At 40.3% G+C, this 23,577-nt stretch overlaps 1 long non-coding RNA gene across 2 annotated transcripts in view; it reads right to left on the bottom strand.

Annotated features, from left to right (window-relative positions):
* Nucleotides 1–3,104: 3,104 nt before the first annotated feature.
* Nucleotides 3,105–23,577, bottom strand: part of LOC138145155 (uncharacterized) — a 27,622-nt gene continuing 7,149 nt past the window's right edge. Inside the window, exons 2-3 of one of the 2 annotated variants that reach the window (XR_011164125.1) lie at nucleotides 9,327–11,257; nucleotides 3,105–7,636 (exon numbers count right to left, since the gene is read on the bottom strand). This is a non-coding gene — a long non-coding RNA (uncharacterized lncRNA). Of the gene's footprint in view, nucleotides 7,637–9,326; nucleotides 11,258–23,577 lie in introns of those variants that run through there. The other variant, XR_011164126.1, reaches the window with a different exon arrangement.

The following is a 23,577-nucleotide window of genomic DNA, read 5'->3' as shown; positions in this document are numbered from 1 at the left end:
CTGTGTAACCCTAGGCAAGTCACTTAATCTCTGTTTGCCTCCGTTTCCTCATCTATAAAATGGGGACAATAGTAGCACCTACCTCTCAGGGTTATTGTGAGGATCAAATGAGAATACGTACTTGTAAAGCATTTAGCAAAGTCCCTGGCACGTATTAGGTATTATATTCTATCAGCTATTTTCTATATGATGAATTCTTTACAGGCAGCTCAATTCAAAAGGAAGGTCATTTTAATGAAGGTTATTAAAAATTTTGGAGATAAAGAAATCATTCAGATTTAGTGAATAATGAGCAAGAGAATTGAAGAGCAACCCAAGGTCTCATAGGACCCTCAATATTTCTGCTCTCCACAACCTTGCTCTAAACTGTCTTTCCAGCTCCATTGGACATTAGTCTCCTTTCTACACTCCACGATCTAGCCAAACTTGTTTTCTAGCCCTTCCTCATACTAATCACTCCATTACCCACCTCTCTGCCTTTGAATTGACTTAACCTCATGCCTGGAATGCACTCCCTCCTTACCTCAATTTTGTAGAATCTTTTTCTTCCTTCAAAGACCACCTTCTGTGTGAAGCTCTTCCTAATCTCCACTCCCAATTTCCTACCTTTTGAACTACATTATATTTAACTACTTTGTATTTATTTTGTTTCTACTCATTTTGGCTTGATTCCATCCATATTCCCACATCCGTTAGAATACCAGCTCCTTGGGACTCACTTGCTCATTGTTTGGGTTTTGATGGTTCAGGATGAGTGTAAATAGCAATTATTTCTATTCTGGTCAGAGACTCTGAGGGTCTTCCCCCTCCCATATTGATTCTTTTGTGAAGGCAAACTAGGTCATCTTTTTGCCTCAGTTCTTTCCTAGCCTTTAACTACTGAATGTGTCGCCTCAGACAAACTGGGACCTGGAAAACACTTTAGTTTAAAAAGGCCAAGATCTCCCACTGAATCCAGGGCCATCACCAGTCGTCCTGATCTCTGTCTTGACATAGGCAATGTCTTGACATAGTCCCTGACAAGTCTGAAGGAGAGAGTGAGGCTGATGATTTTACAGAGCTCAACCTCGTTTAAATCCAATTCACTTGCAAGTCAAGACATCACCCTCCTGATGTCACTGGTCCTCTTTAAGAATGAAGGACTAATAACAAACTCGTTGGGAGTAGATATTGTTTAGTCGCTTTTACCTAACCCGGTACCCAGCTCTTAAGAAATACTTGTTGATTCAGTAATAGACACAATCTTGGGTTTCGAATTCTGGACAAATTCCCATAGTAGATAAAGATAGGCTTAAGTGTGGGAGAAAGAAGTTTCTTTCTTAGCATTCCCACTTTAGGTTACTTGTATTTTTTTTTTCCTTCTGGTTTAGCCTTCTTTTTTATGATTGCCTCTATCCTTCATTTAGTTGCACCCTCTTCCTCTAGTTATACCTGAAAAAGGCATCTAATCTGGTTCTCTTGGTATAGGCCTTCTAAATATCAGAGATCACTGGATTTGGAGTTGAAAGACCTCTTCTATTTGCCACCATTTGTGACATCAGAAAGTCATTACACTTCTCTGAGGCTCATTTTCTTCATCTGCAAAGTGAAGAAGTTAGACTAAATGACTTCTAAAATCTTTTCCTCTAAATCCATAAACCTATAATTCTATGATCCTGAAGTCCCATAATTACAATATTCCCTGGGGGATACTGGAGCATCATTGTATGGCCAACTAGAGCACACCTCATTTTTCCTGGACACTCAGAAACTAGTTATGTCATTGGATGTACCTAATGGGCATTCACTGACCCCAAATTGTCAGTCAGCGAACATTTATTAAGCGCCTACTATATGCCAGGCTCTGTGCTGAGTTCTGGGAATACAAAAAGAGGCAAAAGACAAGACCTGCCCTCAAGGAATTCACAGTCTGATGGGGGAGACAACAAACAAACAAATATGTACAAATATGCTATATAGAGGATAAGTAGGAAATAATTCAAGGGAGAAGGTCACTAGAATTAAGAGGGGGTGGGAAAGGCTTCCTGCAGAAAAAGGGATTTTGATTGGGACTTGAAAGAAGCTAGGGAAGCCAGGAGGTAGAGATGAGTAGAGAGAGCATTCCAAGCATGGAAGGGAGGCATAGTGGGTTGTGGGTGGGACAACCATTTAAAATACCTAGAACTGAGAGATAGCATGTCTTATTCCTAAAACAGCAAGGAGGCCAGTGTCACTGGACCAAAAAGTACACGGCAGGAAAATGTAACGAGACTGGAAAGGTAGGGGTGGAAGAATAGGTTATGAAGGGCTTTGAATGACAGAGAATTTTGTGTTTGATCCAGGGAGTAATAGAGAGTCATTATAGTTTATTGAGTAGATGTCAGTGATTTGACCTGAGCTTTAGGAAAATCACTTTGGTGACTGAATGGAGGATGGAAGTGTCCTTGACAGTAATAGGAAAGTTTGAAGGGTTTAGGGGGAAAGACAAGGAGTTCAGTTATGGACCTATTGAGTTTCATACATCTATTGGACATCTAGTTTGAGATGTCTGACTGTAGATTAGTAGAGAAATTAGGCCTCAATGGGTAGATTTGAGAATCATTAGCATTAAGATGATAATTAAATCCATGGGAGTGGATGAGATCACTGAGTAAAGCAGCATAAGGGGAGAAGACAAGAGGGCTTAAGACAGAGACTTGTGGGACACCTATGGGTAGAATTATTGACCAATAGTGATCTGGTTCCCATGAGCCCCAAGGATTTATCCCATTCTGCCTCTGAATGTTAACCTCATGTTGCCTCTATATGCTAAAAGCTTTCCACTGTTGCATTCTATCCAAATCTGCCCTTCCCAGATGACAGCCTTTGATAGTAATAATGATAATAATAGTAACAAGTAACATTTATATAGTACTTACTATGTGCCAGGAATTTTGTCAAGCACCTCACCTTTATCATCTCATTTGATCTTCATAGCAACCTTGGCAGGTGGGGGGCAAGTATTATCACTATTTTACAGATGAGAAAACTGAGACCATCAGGGTCTAAGTGATATAGATCTATCTCTTTACTTCCAAAAAAAATTTTCAACTCAACAAATACGTTTACATTTTCTCTATTTTTGTAGCAGCAAGCACCCTAACATACCCAGGATGGCTGCTAGCATAGGTTCTTTTCTAAAGGAAAGCAACTCAAAAAGGGTTCATAATCTTACTTTAATCAAACATTTATCATTTACCTAGCTCAAGGGAAAAAGTCAGCACCCTGAACTTCAGAGAATACAAACAGAAGTGACAGGCAGACAAAAAGTACAAACAGAGAAACAGACCAGCAGACAGGGCTTCCAGGTGTCTGGCCATTACATCCATACCTAGTTAGTTACCAGAGAGAGAAGCACCAACATCTGGGTTTTCAAAGCGGGGGGCTCAACGTGCCCAGAGTCTCATCTGGCCATATCATACAACTCTTACCAAAGTGAGCCCCAAACCAAAACCTCACATCAGGGTATATATAGCCTACTCCAGGGTCAAAGAACATCACAACTCTAGTGACCCACTGCCCAATCACAAAGTAACAAGGTGTGGGTGTTCCTGAAAAACAAACCTCCCACCACAGGCTCCATGTGACCACATTCAGCCTTTTAGGGGGCAGAGTTTATTTTCAAATCAGGGAAGGTCCTCTAATTCACTTAAGCCTATCAAGGGTCCAAGGGGCAGGGAAGATCTTCAAATTCTCGTTACTATTACAATTTTTGAGAAATTAAACAAAGTTCTGAAGATACAAAGATGATAAGTAACAGAATACCAGTTCTCAGTGAACTCACGATCCAGTTCTCAGTGTATTAAGGTACACACAAAAATAATTATAATACAAGTTAGAATTAGCTCAGTAGGTATGAGAGAGTGGCATGAGGAATTTAGGGACAGTTTCTCTCTAGATGGGGGAAATCAAGGAAAGTTCAAGGAGGAGGTAATCCTTGAGCTGGGCTTTGAAGGAAGAGGAGGATGGTTACTTGTCAAATGTGTCACAGAATAGGTCCTTTTATAGGTATAGCCTGGACTAGATGACCTCTGAGGATATCCCTTCTGATTCTGAAATTTGATGAGTCTGTCTGTAATTCATTATTACAAATGTCCAAATGAAAATCTTTACGGCCCTCCCATGAGAAGTTCTAGAAAGACCCAGAAATTCCATGGGGCTTATCTGGCCTGGAAACTCCCCTTGTTCCCCCATGGTGATTATGTGCAGGCTCTGGTCCTGTCTTGCCTTTCTGGGATATAGAGCCTATGGAGCTGGGAGACTCTCTAATGTCTCATGATTCGGGCTGAAGGACATCCACAGTTTAGCGGTGCCTTTGATCTAGATGAAGGGGGTTCTCATTTCCCCACGATGGTTAGTGTCGCAGTAAAACAACATTGGGGGGGCATACTTTTGTTAGTTCAATGGCAAGGGAGTCCTTTAGCCAGGAAAACTTACATATCTAGGGAAAACAGGTCAGGTCTTGAGAAAAAAGGGAGGGTAGGGTACAAAACAACAACAGAAAATTTGGTATCTTGGGAAGAAGGGCTATCTGTGAACTCTTTGGCAACAGCTCCATTTGATCTGTCCTGTAGTTTTCTTTTATGTGATTATAAGTTCTCTGAGAGCATTAAGATACTTTGAAAAGTAGCCTATTTCAACCCAATTCATAATAGTGGATTAGTGTTGTTTTACCCTCTTGGTATTTTCAGCCTAGTGCACTTAGTTTAATAAATACTGTGTTCTAGGTAAAGACTATTCATTCCACTCCTCCCCCCCCCCCCACATACTCTTTTTGGTTTGGCTTCCATACTAAGGAGAAAGTTAAAGCATTCTACACACAAATTTCCAGTGATGAACAAAGCATAACTGAGGGTGAGTTCCTGGGTGATCCACTAGGAAACTGCCTTCAGATTAACTCTAATATTTTTTTAAAATATTTTTATTTATGTTGTTAACTATTTCCCAATTGTTTTTGTTGTTGTTTTTGGGTGGGGGGAAGGCAAGGCAACTGGGATTAAGTGACTTGCCCAAGGTCACATGGCTAGTAAGTGTCAAGTGTTTGAACCAGATTTAAACTCAGGTCCTCCTGACTCCAGGGCCAATGCTCTATTCATTGTGCCACCTACCTGCCCCAACTCTAATATTTTGATGAATCTATGAGTTCATCCACATGGGCACTGCAATGGTGCAGATCACAATCTGCTCATGCTTTCTCATCCTGTGTAATCCTTGTTCCTGTCCTCCCTCGCTGGGGATCTGCCTCACATTCCTAGTGGCTTCCTTTATATCTAGAGATCTCTTGACATTGCATGGATACAAATGGAACTCACAGAATGTAGGGCAGTCTTCCCTCTTGCTACTGCTGCTTGACGTCAATCCATTAATGATCACTTGTTGACTGGCACTGTTCAAACAGTTCAAAACCCATCTAATGGTACCTTCATTGAACTCACAGGTCTCTATCTTCTTCACAAGGATATTATGTCAAAGGCTTGGTTGAAATAGAATCATATTTGTCTTCAGCATTTCTCTCATCTGCCTGGCTAGTAATTTTATGTTAAAAATTAAGGAAGAGAAATTATGTTGGCATGGCTAGTTATTGATGTACCCATGGCAGCGTTTAATGATCACTGCTTCCCTTTGTTGTGTTCACAAACCATTCATTTTGTGGGACATACAATTAACTGAAAGCAAAGATATTTTTACTAAGATCAGTAGCTATAAAACATCTATTCCTAACCCATACATCAGAGTACACAGGAGGTCTGCTCTCTCACTAATACGTGCAGTAGGACCCATGGGGAAAGAAACAATAAGTACAGACAGTGGTGGTGACCCACATGTAGGCCTTGGTAACTCATCCTCTGCTGCTGGAGGGCCCCAATGTCATTCTCATAGAGCCTTAATGTTGCTTCCCTTTGGATGCAGCGTCCCTGCTCACAGGATCATTCTTCTGGAATCATCAGGACTCCATTGACTTACTTGTCTCCACAGGCCAGCTTCCAAGTGCTAGGGTTAGGTCTCTGTCTTCATGGTGGATGCCTTTCCCTGTTGCCAGAAGTCACACTCCTTGAAGCATTTTCCTGCCTCAAAACCTGCCTGTCTGTCTATGCATGTGTCTGTGCCAGGAGAGTGAATGCATCAGCTCCCAGGCTCCAAAGTGTACCCACTTTGTGTGGTGAATGTCTCCTGCAGGGCACCATGACTACATGAATGATGGTGGCTGAAAGAAAGTCTTCTCCCAGCTCCGTAGAGATCTACAGATGTGTAAGGTCATACTTCACAAAACTGTTCCCTGCTTTGAATTCTTGAACTATCTTAAGGGCTAGAAGGCTTTGTTTTTAAGGGTCACCTGGGGTATAGCCAGTCTTCACCTAGCCAATGACCAGACCCCCTTCCTATTTAATCTGACAACTTTTCACATTTTGTAAAGTAATGACAGGGCATATATATTCTTTGAAATTAATTAGCATATTGTTGTTGTTCAGTTGAGGTTAACTCTTCACAACCCCATTTGAGGTTTTCTTGGCACAGATACTGGAGTGTTTTGATATTTCTTTCCCCGGCTTATTTTACAGATGAGGAAACCAAGGCAAAAAGAGTTCAGTGACTTGCCCAGGGTTATGTAGCCAAATTTGAATTCAGGAAGATTAGTCTTCCAGACTCCAGACCCATCACTCTATCCAATGTGCCACTTATCTGCCCAAATTAACATATTAATACCTGTCCATCTCTCACCAAGTATGGTCACAACCATACTTCATTTCACTCCTACTCTCCAATCATCTTCTCAATAGCCTCACCAACTACCTTGTCTCCTGGATCAGAAATCATGCCTTGAAGGTTTCAAGTCTTTCTCTCCTAGGGCCCTGATTGGTGATGTCCTTACCCAGTCGCTATTCTGGGCAGGTCCCAGTAATGCTTTCCTTCACTCTCTATTCTGTGGCTGTTTTTTTGACAGCCTTGACACAAGTCCTCACTCATACCGTTTTTTCCTGTTCCTCAGTATTCCAGTTGTGGAACCATAGTCAAATCAACTCTGCCATTGTGCCTAGAAGTGGTGTGTCATCTTCTCCATGTATGGCCCTGTACACCATTCCAAAGCATCCCCCCTGATAAACATTTCTATAGGTATGTTGTTTCCCCTGATTAGAATATAAGCCCCAGAAATGTGACTGTCTGTTTTTCTATTTCCATCCACTCTGCTTCGCTCAGTGCTTGGCACACAATAAGCACTTGATAAATTCCTATTTCATTCATTCATTTATAGGCTCATTATCTGCTCCTTACTTTCCATGATTACATAAACTATGTGGGGTTGTGAAGAAAGAAACAAATCTTCCTGAGTTACACTTTAATAAGTCAATACAAAAGTTTGCCAGGATTCAAAGTTAAACTCACTACTCTAACAATGGTTTCCCTTCTTCCCCTTTTTGAAAATTGGAAGAAAAAAACCCACTCCTTTTACCAGTCCTGTGGTCACTCTCCTCTTTTCTGCAACTTTTCAAAGCTTAGCAGCAAGGTCTGAGCAATTACGCAGCTGATAGTTCTTTTCTTACCCCAGGAGGTAGTTTATTAGGACCCAGTGCAGCAGCCAAGCACATGCACGACACTGTGGGAGACTGGAGGGGTAGTCCTGGGAAAACATAGATGAACATCTTAAAGCTTCTTAGAGCATTACCTGCCTTCACTTCCTTACTGTTCCACACATTGCCCTATGATTCCTGCCAAGGATATCCTGCTCCAACCAACATGCACCAACACTGAAGGAAGTTTCAAGTTAATTTCTATATCTGCTTCTTCCCTAAACTAGATCTATATGGAGGTCCTGATGATCATCTCCAGTGTTGAGGTCCACATGGGTGATTTCTCTTTCGCAATCATTGCTAACATAGGGGAGTCCCCTAGTTGCATGTATCCCAAGACAATGTGACAGAACAGTGCTTTCCAACCCTTTCTCCTATTCCCATGTACTGGCCTCCAGTGCTCATAGGAAAAGTCATTTTTTTTTCCTCACAGTTTCATGAGACAAAAAAAGAGAAAGACCCCGGGTGAAATTCTGGAGCTGAGCAGGTCTGTGTACCAGAAGGAGCTAGAGTCACAAGGCTAGATTCCTAGCAAAAGGAAGTGTTGGGAAAGAATGCTGGGAACCCCACCAGCCAGGGCACTAGAGTGATTTCTGGTCGATGAACTGAGGCTGGAAGCAGCTGGAGCTGGGACAGCAGAAAGTCCTGAACTCTCCCTTTATGGGATCCTACTCAGGGCAGTATAGTCAGAACCATGGGGAAGGGGAAGCACATGAAAGAGACAGGGGGTCTCTTAACTATCTGTGGGCTTGGGTACAAGCCCTTTCTGTCCTTTATTGGGTAACTTTATTGGTAAAGAAAGTTCTCAATCTCACCCAGGGGAAATTTCCCAGACTCTCTAAGTGATAAGCTGGGGATAGGAACATGATTGAGTCACTAGCTCCTCTCTATGACAGCTTCTTCCTGAATTCCTTTCCTTGGACCAGGAATCTCAACCTGAAAGGTTTGTGGAACCCCATGAGTCCTCTCTCAATAACGGAAACCAAAAGTACAAAGATGTCTCTTCTCCTAACCTCACAACAACTCTGACCTTCATGCAAGCATGAAACATGGGGTACCATTCTCCACCACTGAGGAGAATCATATGCAAAGTAGTCTTGAACCCCAGGTTATAGACATACAAAGGTTATATTCTTAGAAGCTCCTTGAGGGTGTGAACAATTTCATTTTTGTTTCTATATACCCAGTGCTTGAGAGCTTCATAGGAAAATGCTTAATAAATGCTTGTGAATGGAAACACGTATTCTCCCCTCTAAGAATGGCCATAGCTCCTGAGTATTATCTAAAGGCACCACTCCGCTAGACATTTATTCTCACCCTCAGCCCACGCAGCTGCTTCCTTTGCCCATGAGCATGTGAACTTTTCTAGGTATCACACATTGAGTATCTCAAAAAAAGAATCTCTTTGAGATATTGTTCCACAGAGGGGGAGGAAATCAGTTCTTCTCTTTAGCCCAAATGATGACTGAGTGTTTTAGACATGAAGCTGCTGGGTAGAAAGTTTTCTCATCATTAAATCTCTTCAGTGGGAAATCAGAGCTCCTTTTTTTCTTCACAGAGGAAAAAAAAAAGTATGACAGTTATAAATAGACAGGCAAATGAACTTCCTTTTGCACAGATTTTCCAAAGAAAGTTTCAGTTTTCTCAAACAATAGGTTAGCACCTCGATCCTCAATATACAGGAACTTGTGGTCTTTGGTAAATATTAGCAGAACAGTATTATTCACAAAGGTTGCATACCTGACCACTCTGATCCCAGACGTCATGTACTCCCCATCACTTCTGGGAAAGACCAGTTCGAAAGTTTTTTTTTTCTTTAACAGATAGGAAATAATTACCATGAGCACCAGGTTCCCCTTATAATTGCCCATATTTCAACAAGCTGGCTAGTTTAATCATTCTATTCATTATCATAACACAATAGAGGAAGTTAATAAGAAAAAGAATTTAAATTCTTTGTGTTCCTAGGTCAAAACTTTGATAGGCATTATATCAGTTTATTTTCTAACTTGTACAGAAATAGGGATTAACCCTTCAACTGCTGGAACATTTCCACCAGGGTTCAAAACTTCTTTCTTCGGGGCTTTCACCACAAACATGCCTTCTTTCCCTATGTGCTAATGCCCAAATGTATGAGCTCTAGAATATTTCCTAATACAGTAGTTGGTTGTGGAGTTTGCCCCAACACACACACACACACACACACACACACACACGTGCCTTTGAGGAGAGAGGACTTAAATAAGTAATATATTTCCCCTTGGAAAGGGAGTGTAATATAAATGACAACTGTGTCACAAAACCTGGACTCTGATGATCACCTATTCAGTCTAGAAATGACTTTAAAATAATCCCTCATTTTGTAACTGAGAAAACTGAGACCCAGAGAGATTAAAATGTCCAAGGGCACATAGCTAGTTATTGGAAGAGTCCAAAGTAGAGCCCAGGTCACCTGTTTCTCAGTTTAGTAATCTTTCTAGGCAAAGCACGGTGGAAAGAATGTGGGCCTCAGGCTTAGAACCCCAGAGCCCCTAACCTGACTCTGTCACTCTGCCCTGGCTCAATTTCCTTGTCTCTAAAACAAGAATAATAATACCTGTTTACCTGCTTCATAGGATTGTTGAGAGAATCAAATGAGCTAATAGATGTGAAAACAGGTATACATTTAAGGAAAATGGAATGTGTTTGCTCAATTCAACTAACCTTTGCTAAGTACTTCCATGGTATAATGCATAGGGTAAGGAGTAAATGGGACACTGTCCCTGCCTTTGAGGCCCTAATATATAAGGCAATGGTGGGGAGGGAACAAGCTACAATTAATAAGCAAAAATGCACAGATAACTACAAGATGTGATATAGTGTAAGTGCACAAGAGATCCAAATAGAATGCTGCTGTGGATTTGATAGTTAAAGCTACCAAGGAAGGTTTGAGGGAAAAGGTGGTACCTGAGCAGGGCTTTGAAAGGAAGGGAAAAATTTCCATAAGCAGAGATGTGGAGTGTGACTATTTCTGGTTTGGGAAACAGAGGGGATAAAGGTGGGTAATGGTGGGAAAGTACTGGGAAATGGCAAGTAGTCTGTTTTTCCCAATGCAGGATGAATGAAGTTCTTATTACTATACGAGAAAGCTGTCCCAAGTTAAGTTGGGACCAGAATGTAGAGGGTCATGAATGCTAGGTTAATTTGATATACCACCTTAGATTTGATATTCCCCTCAGATCCCATGCTCAATGGCCTACCAGCAAACTGCTACTCCAAATTTAATTCACTCTCTGAGTCTGAATGCCTAAAGCTATGAACTCCACCATTGTTCACCTTAAATAGTCAGTCAGAGAACACAAATTATTCAAAGAAAAATAATTTAACAAAATAGCATAATAAGAAAAATAGCAGCAAGACATTTTTTCTTATAAATCTGGGATATCTCTCATCAGCATCAGTGTATAGATAAGAAAAAGCAAAACAAAATAACAAATATATTTATTTATTTTTATGCTTTGAAGGCTTGTGACATGATTTTATTCACTGAAGAACCCACTAATATGTGTATGTGGCCTTGGATGAGTCACTTTCCCTTTTGGGGGGCCTCAGTTTCCCCACATGTACAATGAGAGGGTTAGGTTCTGTTGCCTGAGGTCCTTCGGGATCCCTAGAACATCCGTGACCAGTGACTGAAAGACATAAATGGGAATGGGAAAGAAGAGAGACAGCAGAGTAAAAATGTGGTCATTAAAAGATGAAAAACCAGAGGTTGCCTACATTGGGGTCATCATAGCATAATGGTTAACATTTCTGGTGCACTTTGAGGTTTGTAAAACACTAAGATATTCATTATCTCACTTGATCCTCACAGAAACCACTGAGGTAGCTGATATTTTTCTAATTTCACAAATGAGGAAAATGAGACTGAGAGAGTTTAAGAGAATTCTCCACAAACAGCTAGTGTTTGAAGTGAGATTTGAAACTGGGCACTAGACAATGTCCACTATCCAGTAAGCCAGAATATTGATTGGGATGCAAAGTTCCAGAGGAAGTCAAGATGGAAGTCAATAAGCATTAGGTAACCCTAAAAGTTAAGGAGTAGCTGGATGGTGCGGTGGATAGAGTACCATGCCTGAAGAAAGGAAGACACAGTTTCCTGAGTTCAAATCTGGCCTTAGACCTTTAGTCGTTTAACTCTGTTTGCCTCGGTTTCCTTATATGTAAAATGAGCTAGAGAAGGAAATGGCAAACTACTCTAGTATCTTTGCCAAGGAAACCCCAAATGCGCTCATGAAGAGTTGGACTGACTGAAAAATTATTAAACAAAACCTAAAAGAGTATTTAAAGAAAAGACTAAGGCCTCATCTAAGCATTCTGGGGAACAATTTGGAACTATGCCCAAAGGGTTATAAAACTGTACATATTCTTTGATCCATCAATACCACTATGAGTTCTGTATCCCAAAGAGAGCTTAAAAAAGGAAAAAGGACCCACATGTACAATAATATTTATAGCAGCTCTTTTAGTGTTGGCAAAGAATTGGAAACTGAAGTAATGCCCATCAATTGAGGAATGACTGAAAAAGTTGTGGTATCTGAATGTAATGGAATACTATTGTGCTATAAGAAATGATGAACAGGTGGATTTCAGAAAAACCTGGAAAGACTTACATGAACTGATACTGACTGAAGTGAGCAGAACCAGGAGAACATTGTACACAGTAACAGCAATATTGTGTGATGGCCAGCTTTGATAAACTTAGCTCTTCTCAGCAATGCAATGATCGAAGACCATTCCAAAAATCTCATGATGGAAAATGCTGTCCACATCTAGAAAAAGAACTATGGAGTCTGAATGCAGATTGAAGTGTATTATTTTCTCTCTCTCTTTTTCTTTCTCATGTTTTTTTGTTCTGATTCTTTTTTTTTTACAACATGACTAATGTGAAAATATGGTCAATATGATTGTACATGTATAGGCTATATCAGATTTCCACGCTGTCTTGGGCAGAGGACTAAGATAACTAGGAAGTAAAACAAACAGAAGATTTCATATTTGATCCTGAATGTGATAGGGAACCACTGAATTTTTTTGAGGGGGTGGGGATGACATGATCCAACCTGAGCTTTAGGAAAATCACCTTGGAAGCTGAAGGATAGACTATATAGTAGGTGAGAGACTTGTGGTAGTAGACCAATCAGCAGCCTTTCATAACAGTACATGTATGAAGAGGTGAGGGCCTGTACCAGGATGGTGGTAATGTCAAAGGGGAGGTGTTGCATAAGTGAATCTACAGGCCTTGGCAACAGATGGGATGTGGGGAGGTGAGATATACTGAGGTGTTTAGGATGACACCTAGGTTTTCAGCTTGGAGAACAGGAAGGTTGGTGTTGCCCTTGATATTATTAGGAAAGTTTGGAATAGGGTAGGGTAGATAGAGTGCTGGGCTTAAAGTTAGGAAGATGTGGGTTAAAATTCCACTTCTGACACCTGCTGACCTCTGGACAAATCATTTGACCTCCATGTACTATAGTCAGTATCCCAGGATTTATCTCTACTAAGTTTATCTTGGTTTGTGGAGACAATCTCATAAAGACAACCCCTCTGTGTACTCCAGTACATATTTCAAAGTGTTGATCCAAAAAAAATGGATCTCAAATTAGCTCTTGGATTTCTCCATGTCCTGGCAGAACTTATGCTAGAAGCTGGGGTGCCTAAAAGGCTTATGACTGAACTTTTCCATAAGGATTCAGAGTAATTCCAAGAAGGATTTAAGACAGACATATTAAAAGATTTATCATTAGTCAGCCTCTGTGAATACTTTCTTATTTCTCCTATCAAGTTACATTTAAGTGTTTCACTGAGTTTAGATAGGGAAGATAGAAAAGATATGGCATATCCAGCTCATTTGTTAAATCTGTCAGAATTTTGGTGCTATAGAATCAGTTGCAGGATGTGATATGTAATTTGCCACTGTTTAACCAAAACTATAAGGTCCACATTCAATCCCAAGGGCAATCTGAAGTCATATGACATCCATATTTAGGAAGTGGTTAGAAGAATAGAATATAAGCTTCTTGAGGGTAGGGACCATTTGTCTCTGAATCCCCAGTGACCAGCATCTTTCTTTTTCTATTAGACCTCTCAGTTCTATGGTGTATGGAAATCCAAGTGAGGAAACTTCATCTCCCAGTTCAAATCAACTGCTCAGTGCCTCAGAGGTTGCCTGGAATATGGAGACATAGGTTACACAGGCAGTATGTGTCATGAGTAGGATAGAGCCCAGGTCTTGCTGACTTCAGAATTAGCTGTCTATTCACTACATCACACGACACTACACCTGTCACACACGGGCCTTACACATAATAGGAAATCAATAAATATTCCTTTACAATAAGAGTTGGGGGAGGGGAGGAAGATAGTGAACACCATACCTAGTTTATAAAAAGTAACATTGTTGGGGAAATAGGCCCCAGGGGAGCTGCCCCATCACCCCTCTTCTAATGTGGACCTCTTTCTATCAGAGTCCCTGAGAGAAGTCAGGAGGGCTAAAGGAAGGAGGTCCAGCTGATGTGGGGGAAAGGGTGGTCCCAGACTGTCTGATTTCCTATTTGTAGTTTTATTGTTCAGTTGTTTCGGTCATGTCCTATTCTTTGTGATGCAATTTGGGGCTTTCTTGGCAAAGATACTGGAGTGGTTTGCCATTGCCTTCTCCAGCTCATTTTGTAGATGAGGAAACTAAGGGAAACAGGATTAAGCCTAGGGTCACACAGCTAGTAAGTATCTGAAGCCAGATTTGATCTCAGGTCTTCCTGACTCCAGGCTTGGCGGTCCATCCTCTGTGTCACCTACCTATCCGTATTTGTATTTATTATTTATTTAAGAATAAATTCCTTTTTTTTATGGGGAACAAAAAATTTGTTGGAATGAAGATCAGCCTGAGGAAATTGAAAAGGAATGGTCATAGAGGGAAATGAATCAAAAGATCAGCCAGGACCATTCCAGTCTCCTTATACTCATCCCATTTCATACTTTACAATGCAACTACACTGGCTTATTTGCTATTCCTTCTGGATGATACTCTGTCTCCTGAGTCCCTGTGATAGTAATGGCAATTAAAGATTCCCCTGTATTGGCTTGGTTTTCAAATTGATTGTATTAAAACCCAGAGTTTGTTAATCCCACCTGTGGGATGGGCTTGTTGATGTGAAAAGAAAGTCCTGAAGTGGGAGGAGCTGGTGACGGAGATTTGGAGAGACACTGGGGAGAGGCGGAAGATCTTTTTTTTTTGGAAGCAGCACCTCGTGGAGAGAGAGAGACTAAGAGATTGCTGGTGGCCGCTTTGAATTGCCCTGGACTTTTGAGACCTGCCCCCTGAGCTGCCAAGGACTGAGGAGACATGGCTGTTTTGCTGGTACTTTGTCTGTCTGTTTTGATGTTATTTTGCCAGATTTGTCCACTGGTGAAAGACTGTCCTGTTGAAGAAGTCCTGGAACCTGGCATTTGGTTAAGAAGGCCTGAGACTGTCCTGCAGACAGAGAGTGAATACTGTCCACTGGTGAGGGACAGTACTGTTGTTGCAGGGGTCTGGAGACTGTCCGGCAGACAGAATGAATACTGTCCACTGGTGAAGGACAGTGCTGTTGTTGCAGGGGTCTGGGAGCCTTTCTGTTGGTTCAGAAGCCCTGAAGAAGGATTTTCTTGTTGTATGTTTACAGAAATCCTGGGAGAGGGCCTTGCTAATGTGTTCAGGGGTTCTAGGACTGTTCTACAGACAGAGGATAAATTCATGAAGGGACTGGCAATGTATCTTATGGCCTTGCTAAGCCTTGTCTCCCCAGGAACTAAGATTGCTGAGAACTTGCCTCATGTCAAGATGAAGAAAAGACCTCCATTTGGGTATTAAGTGCTGTGTTTAAACTTGATGTAACTCTAGGGTAGATTCAATTGTGATCCAGGGGTGGGGAACTTTTGACCTTTTTGTGTTCTATGGTTGAGCAAATGAATGTATTTTACTTATGTTTGGAAACTAATCTCCATTTGAGAAGAGGGGCTTTGTGGTGGACCAAAAGAAGGTATAGCCTAGGGGTGGAGTAGTATTTAGAACAGGGACTTTGTAATTGATTGAATGATTGGAAAGTCCTGGGGTGGGGTAGTACTTGGAGATTATTTAATCATACTTAGTAAACACTGTATTTTGAATGATGTCATGTTTTGATCTTCTCTGTTCTGGGTTTGTTACTGAATAAAATAGAGAGCACCTATGCTGGTATTTTGAACCTGGGAAGTTGCCTTTGCTTGGTATTACATTACAGTCCCTTTTCACTGTCATTTCACTAGCTATCTCCTATGCCCAGAATGCTGTCCCATCACTCCCATGTCTTCCTTGCAGACACAGCTGAAACTGCAACTTCTGCATTGAGGCCTTTGCCATTCCCCAAGCTGCTAATGCTTTCCCTTCTGAAATTACTTCTCATCTAGTCTACATACATATATATGTAAATATATATCTTTATTGTTATTATTTATTTATGTGTATCTATATTTATTTACTGTGTCATCTCCTATTGGAATGACAGCTCCCTGGAGTCAAGAACTATCTTTTGATTTATTTTGTATCCCTAGAGCTTAGCACAGTTCTAAGGCACACAATAAGGATTTTAAAGGTGCTTTTTGACACACTAAGGGAACAGGATCAAGAAGGAGGAAATGGGGGGCAGCTAGGTGGTGCAGTGAATAGAGCACAGGCCCTGGAGTCAGGAGGACCTGAGTTCAAATCTGGGCTTAGACACAACACAAAAACTAGCTGTGTGACCTTGGGCAAGTCACGTAACCCCAATTGCCCTCCAAAAAAGCAAAAAAAAAAAAAAAAGGAGGAAATGGTCAGTTGTGTCAAAAGCTGCAGATAGGATAGATAGAATGCCAACTGAAAAAAAAAGTCATTAGATTATGGAGGTCATTACTGTCTCTACAAGGAACATTTTCAGTATACTGGATTAGTAGAAGCTGACTTTCTCCAAGTTTGATCAACCATTGAAGATTCCAAGGTCATCCCTGGTATCCTGGGCCTTTGCCAGTGATCTTGATTTTTGTCTTGCCGCTGGACTTCGATGGCTCTGGAAGACAAAGTGAGGCTAATAGCTTTGTACAACTCTGCCTCACTTAAGTCCAATGTGCACGGATGTCAAGACATCATCTATAATTGTCACTGGTCTTCTTTGAAAAACGACAAACAGCAACAATGAAGGACAAGAGAGAGTTGAGATCATGGCATAGAGTACAGTATCAGGGAGATCAAGGGTGGGTTTGTTTAGGATAGACTAGATCTAGACCAGTAGAGATAGTCAGATGGAACACGAAAGAGAAAAACAGGATTCATGAAAGATCAAGATTTGTAGGAGACTAGAAGCGAGGCTGGGTTCCCATTGGAAGTTCTGGATATTTTCATCAATTTAGGATAAAGAGACTGAAAGTGAGGTTGGTTGGAAAAGTGGAAAAGGTTTGGCGAATGCAATAAAGAAAACCTAGGAGATGAGTAAAAGGATTGCTGTGTAGCAATATAGGCCCAGTTAAGGTCAAAAAGCATAAATTTGTTGTGCACTCGGCACAGAAGCTCACGGAAAAGTCATTCATGGGATTCTAAAATGATGTGATTGTTTTTTGGTAATTACTTCCTCTTTGGGGGTGGTCCAGTTACTCACAGATGCTGATCCCATTATTGTGAGGAAGTCACAGAAGGAATATAATCCAGTAAATTAAATAAAATAAAGTGAACTTGTAGTAAAGATGATTGGTGCTCAAGCTCAACTCTCCCTCTGATTCTAGCTATGTATGCCTCAACAAACCCCTTGAACTTTCTGAACTTCATTGTCTTTGTCCAAAAAATAAAGAGAATAATGGAACATATGTACAATGCCACCTCTTACAGGAAACTTTCCCTGGTTTCCCTTAATTCCAGTGCCTTCCTTCTATTGCTTGTTGCTAATATATTTTGTATAGTCCTTGTTTGTACCTTGTTGTTTGCTTGCTGACTCCCCAATTACACTCTGAGCTCCTTGGGACCAGGAACTATCTTTTGTTCTTCCTATCCTGCTTAGCAAATTGATTGGCACATAGTAGGTACTTACAAAATGTTGATTGACTTAAAAAAAGTTGTATCAAATGAGATCGTGGATATAAAATGTTTGGTGAACCATAAAGTACTTGATAAATGTCTACTATTATTATTTTTTGTTTAATATGTTGATTAATTATCATCTGCAAGAATAAGTACCGGAAAGACCTCCGCATGGCCACTCTGTGCAGGGCCAGCGCCATCCTTTGGAGCCAGAAGCCAGTGGTGGTGAAGAAGAAGCGGACACGCCCCCCCCAAGAGCACCTAAGGGGCCAGGCCTGCCCTTGGCTAATAAAGTCAGACTGCCCCCCCAAAAAATGTTGATTGATTTATTTTTATTTTATCTTCCTTTCCAAAGGCATCTCTCCTCCCTTCATATCTTTTAACAAAGAAGAAAAAAGAAAAAAAAATTTAGCAGAAACAACAATGTATTAACTGTATTGGATAGTATGTGCAATATTCCACCTTCATGACTTCCCACCTCTGCAAAGGGAGAGCAGTACATTTTCTCAACTCTTTTCTGAATCCATGTTTGGTCATTAGAATTAACAGTGTTCTTTTTCATTTTGTAATCTTTCCTTTTACAGTGTTGTAATTAATGGATATATTGCTTCATCAGCTTTGCTTATTTCATTCCACGTGAATTTATATGTTTTCTTCTACTCTGAATTCTTCATATTCATTTTACACTGTTGTTCAGTTGGAATATACATTCTATTATATTTATGTAACACTATTTAGTCATTCCCCAACTGATGGGCACCTACTTTGTTTTCAATTCTTTACTGCTAGAAAATGTACTTATATGACTATTTTAGTGCATATGGGATATTACTTTTGAATTTTGTCATCCTTGGTATATATATATGCCTAGCAATGGGATCTCTGAGTCAAAGACTTTTAAAAAAAGTGTAATTCCTATTGCTTCAAAAATGATTGAACAAATTTATAAAATATTAATGTCTCTGTCTTTCCACAGCCCCTGAACTATTGACTTTTTTTTCCATCTTTTCTAGTTTTCTAGGCTTGAAGTAAAGCCTCAGATTTATTTTGATTTGCATTTCTTAGTCATTTGGAATAATCCTTCATAGGGCTAGAAATTTGACATTTAATTTTACTGGTATAGAGAAGTCCAAGAATAGGTGACTCCATCTACCAACTACCAATGTGAACACCTTCTCTTGAGACTTACGGTGTTGTCTATAGCCCTGAGTGGCATGCCAAGGATCATGTAGCCAGTATGTATTAGAGGTGGACTTGAACCCAGCTCTTCCTGCTTTAATACCAATTCTCTGTCCATTATTACATGTTGCTTTTCATATGGTTGAACAAAAGTCATAATTCTTACAAACTTTGTTCATATCCTTTGATAACTATATTAATAAAGGTGAAGAAAATACAAGTAAGATTTATTAAACAATGGCAAAGGGCCTCGTACCATGAGAAACATGTAAAAGAGACCCTGTCTCTATATTTTGGAAGAGCTATGAGGAAATAGGTACCTTAATCCATTGTTTGTGGAACTGTGAACTTCTCTGGTCCTTCTAGAAAGCAATTTGGACTTAGACACCAAAAGCTTTTAAACTATTCATACCCAATGATACCAGTGCTAGGTTTATCAACCCAAAAGATCAAAGAAAGAGAAAAAGACCCATTTATGCAAAAATATTTAAGCACTAATTTTTGTGATGGTAAAGAAATGGAAACTGAGGGGGTGCCCGTCAATTGGGGAATAGTATATGAATGTGATGGAATACTATTGTGCTGTAAGAAATGATGAAGATGGTCTCAAAGAAACCTGGGAAGATTTATATGACCTGACACAGAGTAAAGCAAGCAGAATCAGAAAGATAATGTATGAATTTACATAATAACCACAATATTATAAAGACAAACAACTTTGAAAGATTGAGGAACACTAAACAACTTACTGAACAGTGAGCCACAATTCTGGAGGACTCATAAAGAGGTGATGAACTCAGAATGCAGATTGAAATATACTGTTTAAAACATGGTCGGGGCAGCTAGGTGGCACAGTGGATAGAGCATTGGCCCTGAAGTCAGGAGGACCTGAGTTCAAATCTGGCCTCAGACACTTGATACATTTACTGGCTGTGTGACCTTGGGCAAGTCACTTATCCCCAATTGCCCTTCCTTCCCCCTCCAAAAAAAGAAAAAAAAATGGTCAATGCAGGAATTTATTTTACTTAATTATACATGTTTGTAACAGGGCTTTTGTTTTTCTTGATTTCTAAATGGTAGGAGTGGGGAGAGAAAGTATATCTATATCTATATCTATATTAGGCAATTGGGGTTGAGTAATTTGCTCGAGGTTACACGGCCAGTTATTTCTGGGTGGGTGCTAAGTATCTAAGCCCGGATTCAATCCCAGGTTATCCCGACTCTGGGGCCAGTGCTCTTACTCACTGCACCACCTGGCCGCCCCTAAGCAATTGGGGTTAAGTAACTTGCTCAAGTTTACACAGCCAGGTGTTTTTGGGTGGGTACTAAGTTTCTGAGCCGGGATTCTATCCCAGGTCATCCCAACTCTGGAGCCAATGTTTTTACTCACTGTGCTACCTGGCCACCCCCTGAGAAAGTATATTTTTGTTTGAAAAAAAAATTCATTCAAAAAAAGGTCCTGCCTCACAGGTGCACTTATATTCTTTATATCATTTGTTGTTGATTAGTCATTTCAGTTGTATCTGACTCTTCATGACCATTTTGGGGAATTTTCTTAGCAAAGATACTGTACTGGTTTGCCATTCCTTTCTCCATCTCATTTTTTTCCTTTTTTATTTTTTTGCTTTTTTTGGAGGGTAATTGGGGTTATGTGACTTGCCCAAGGTCACATGGCTAGTAAGTGTGATCAAGTGTCTGAGGCCAGATTTGAATTCAGGTCCTCCTGACTCCAGGGCCAGTGCTCTATTCACTATACCACCTAGCTGCCCCATCTCCAACTCATTTTATAGATGAGGCAAATCAGGTTAAGTGACTTGCCTGGGGTCACAAAGTTAGTCAGTGTGTGAGGCCAGTTTTGGAATCAGATCTTCCTGAACCCAGGCCTGGTGCTCTATCTACTGTGCCCATACTCTTTCTTTAATATTTTATTCTTTATCTTATCATTTTGTGTCTGATGTTCTTCACACACCAAAGGATCCTTTTGTACACAGAAGCCATTCCAATATAGATGGTTTCTAGTAATCATTCTCTGGCAGAAAACCTACCCTGTACATTGGTGATTGGCAAGTTCATCGACTGAACCCAATATTTCCTTCACAGAACACAGTTGATAATAGAGGACATTTTAAAAAGCCCGACAGCAGGCTTCAGGATGGCTTTTCTTTGGATTGTTTCAATAGGAAAACAATTCTGTAACTCAGAGCCTGTAAATACTGGAGGGGTGCCCGATTTAGAGCCATGAGGCAATTGAGGAAACATCACAAAATCCACAGTGAAAATGAGCAACTTTACATTTGCAAATGACAGCTATTTCTTGGGAAATTATTTTGACTGCATTTTGGTTCCCATTAGACAGAATGATGTGGCTACAAATTAAATCCAAATGAAAGCATATTGCCGCACCCATAACAGGAATTTTAAAAGGTAGATCAATCCTAGAAGTGGCAATACTCTGGGAATCAGAAACAAGAAGTCAAAGAAAATTAATGGGCTCCTATAAAAAAACATATTTACAAAATTAATACCCCATCATGTCCCCATTCCCCACTTGATCATAGCATGTCATGCTATGTAAAATGATATAGATAATCCTGGCCCCAAGACTTTTAGGGAGTCAGCATTTCCCAGGATGGGCACTGTTTGCTTCAGCTGAAGGCCGAATAATAAGGTAGATACAGTATTGGATATAGAAGTCCTGAATGAGAATTACGCTAAGTGAAATTTTGAAAATTGTTCCTATCTCAAGTACACACACATATGTGTATATGTATATGTACATGTATTTGTGTGTTTATTACATATGTGTACACATGTGTATGTGTGTGTACATACATGCAGATGTTTTAAACCTTGTCAAAAGATATTAATAACTCACATCTACACGGCTGATAAAGGTTTGCAGAGAATTTTCTACACAAAACAAAATGAGACAAGCAGTGAAAATATTAGATATTTTAGATAAAGAAACTGAGCCTTTGAGTGGGTAAGTTATTCCCTCTGTGTTCATACAGCTAATTAAATATCCAGGTTAGGATGGGAGCCTAGCTCTCCAGACTCTGAATGTACTGCTCCATTATGCCATGCTGTCTTTCACTAATATCCCAGAACATTCTAGATGAAGCAGTTTATTTTAAACCATGCTTGACTCTAAATCACATGACAGGCTACACGAAGTACACTCTGTGCTCCTAAGTTACTTGCTAAGTTACCATAGTAATAAAACCTTTACTTACCAGGGTACATTTGGTCCATTTGTTCTCGGGTAGTGTAAGCAGATTTTGACTCAACACAAGGAAAACTTCCTAATAATTAGACCTGCCCTAAAGTGGAATGGGCTGCTTGGGGAGGTAATGAATTCCCTGTTATTGGAAGGCTTTAAGCAGAGACTGGATGGCCCCTAGATATCTCTAAGTATTAGGAATAACAGGACAAGGGAGGGACTGATTGATTTATTGGAGTCCAAAATGCAGGAAATCTGAAAGCTAAGGGTTAGCCTAAGCATACCTAATCAAATATTCTAAAAGGAAAGCTCAAACAACTCACTAATCCAGGATTACAAGCAAAGAAACCCTTTGCTGATTTATTAAGGTCACTTATTCATGCTGTGCTTTGAAAATTTTGCATAAATGATGAACAAATGCCTTCTATCCAGAATGTGATCATCTTCAAAGTCTCATGGCCCTTGGTCTTTTAATCAATCAATCAACAAGCCTTTATTAAGCATCGGCTCAGTGCAAGGCACTGTTGCTAAGCAATGGAGATACAACCATAAAGTAAACAGCAATGACCTTGAGGAGATTATCTAGGAGAGACAACATGTACAAATCCTCTATAGGTGTATGGAAAATAGATATAAGGTCATTTGGAGGGAAGGCAGATGGGGGTTGGGGTCAGTAAAGGATTCATGTAGAAGGTAATATTTGTGCTAAGTCTAGAAGGAGAAGAGGAATTCTAAGAGGCGGAGGTAAGGAGAAAGTGCACTCCAGGCACAGAAGATACCCATCACCGAGGTGGGGAATGGAGTGCCATGTGTAAGAAAGCCAGTTTGGCTTGACTGCAGAAATTGTGAAAGGGAGTAATGAAAAATAAAGCTGTAAAGATAAAAATGGGGCCAGGTTGCCAAAGTCTTTAAATATAAAACAGAGAAATTTATATGGGATTCCAGGGGCAAAAGAGAGCCACTGGAGTTCATTGAGTAGGAGAGAAATATCACCAACTCTGTGCTTGGAGGAAAATTGCTTTAGCAAGGAGGTGGGGGATGATTTGGAGTGGGGAGAGACTTGAAGCAGAGAGAGCAGTTAGCTCATTGTAGAGTACAGGCAAGAGGGCATGAGGGCCTAAAGAAGGGTGATGGACATGTAAGTAGAAAGAAGGGTGCAGATGTGACAGATATTTTGGAGGTAGAAATGACAAGATTTGACAACTGATTAGACTTATGCAGAGAGAGGGAGAACTTGAGGATGATGTGAAGATTTTGAATTCAAGTTACAAGAAGAACGACAATGCCCTTGATAGAAAGAGGGGATTTTGGAAGGAAGTTGTTTAGAGGAAAAGATAAAGAGTTTTGTTTTGCATATGTTAGGTTTGAGATACTAATGAAATATCCTGTTCCAAATGCCCAGTAGGAAGTTGGTAGCTCAGGAGAAAGACTACATAGATTATTAGTTAGATAGATAGATAGATAGATAGATAGATAGATAGATAGATAGATAG

The sequence above is a fragment of the Petaurus breviceps genome, unplaced genomic scaffold (assembly GCF_028583685.1).
Source record: "Petaurus breviceps papuanus isolate PSGF00001 unplaced genomic scaffold, PetGlider_PUasm1.0 90730, whole genome shotgun sequence".
NCBI lineage: Eukaryota > Metazoa > Chordata > Mammalia > Diprotodontia > Petauridae > Petaurus > Petaurus breviceps.
This window is presented reverse-complemented; position numbering and strand designations above follow the sequence as displayed.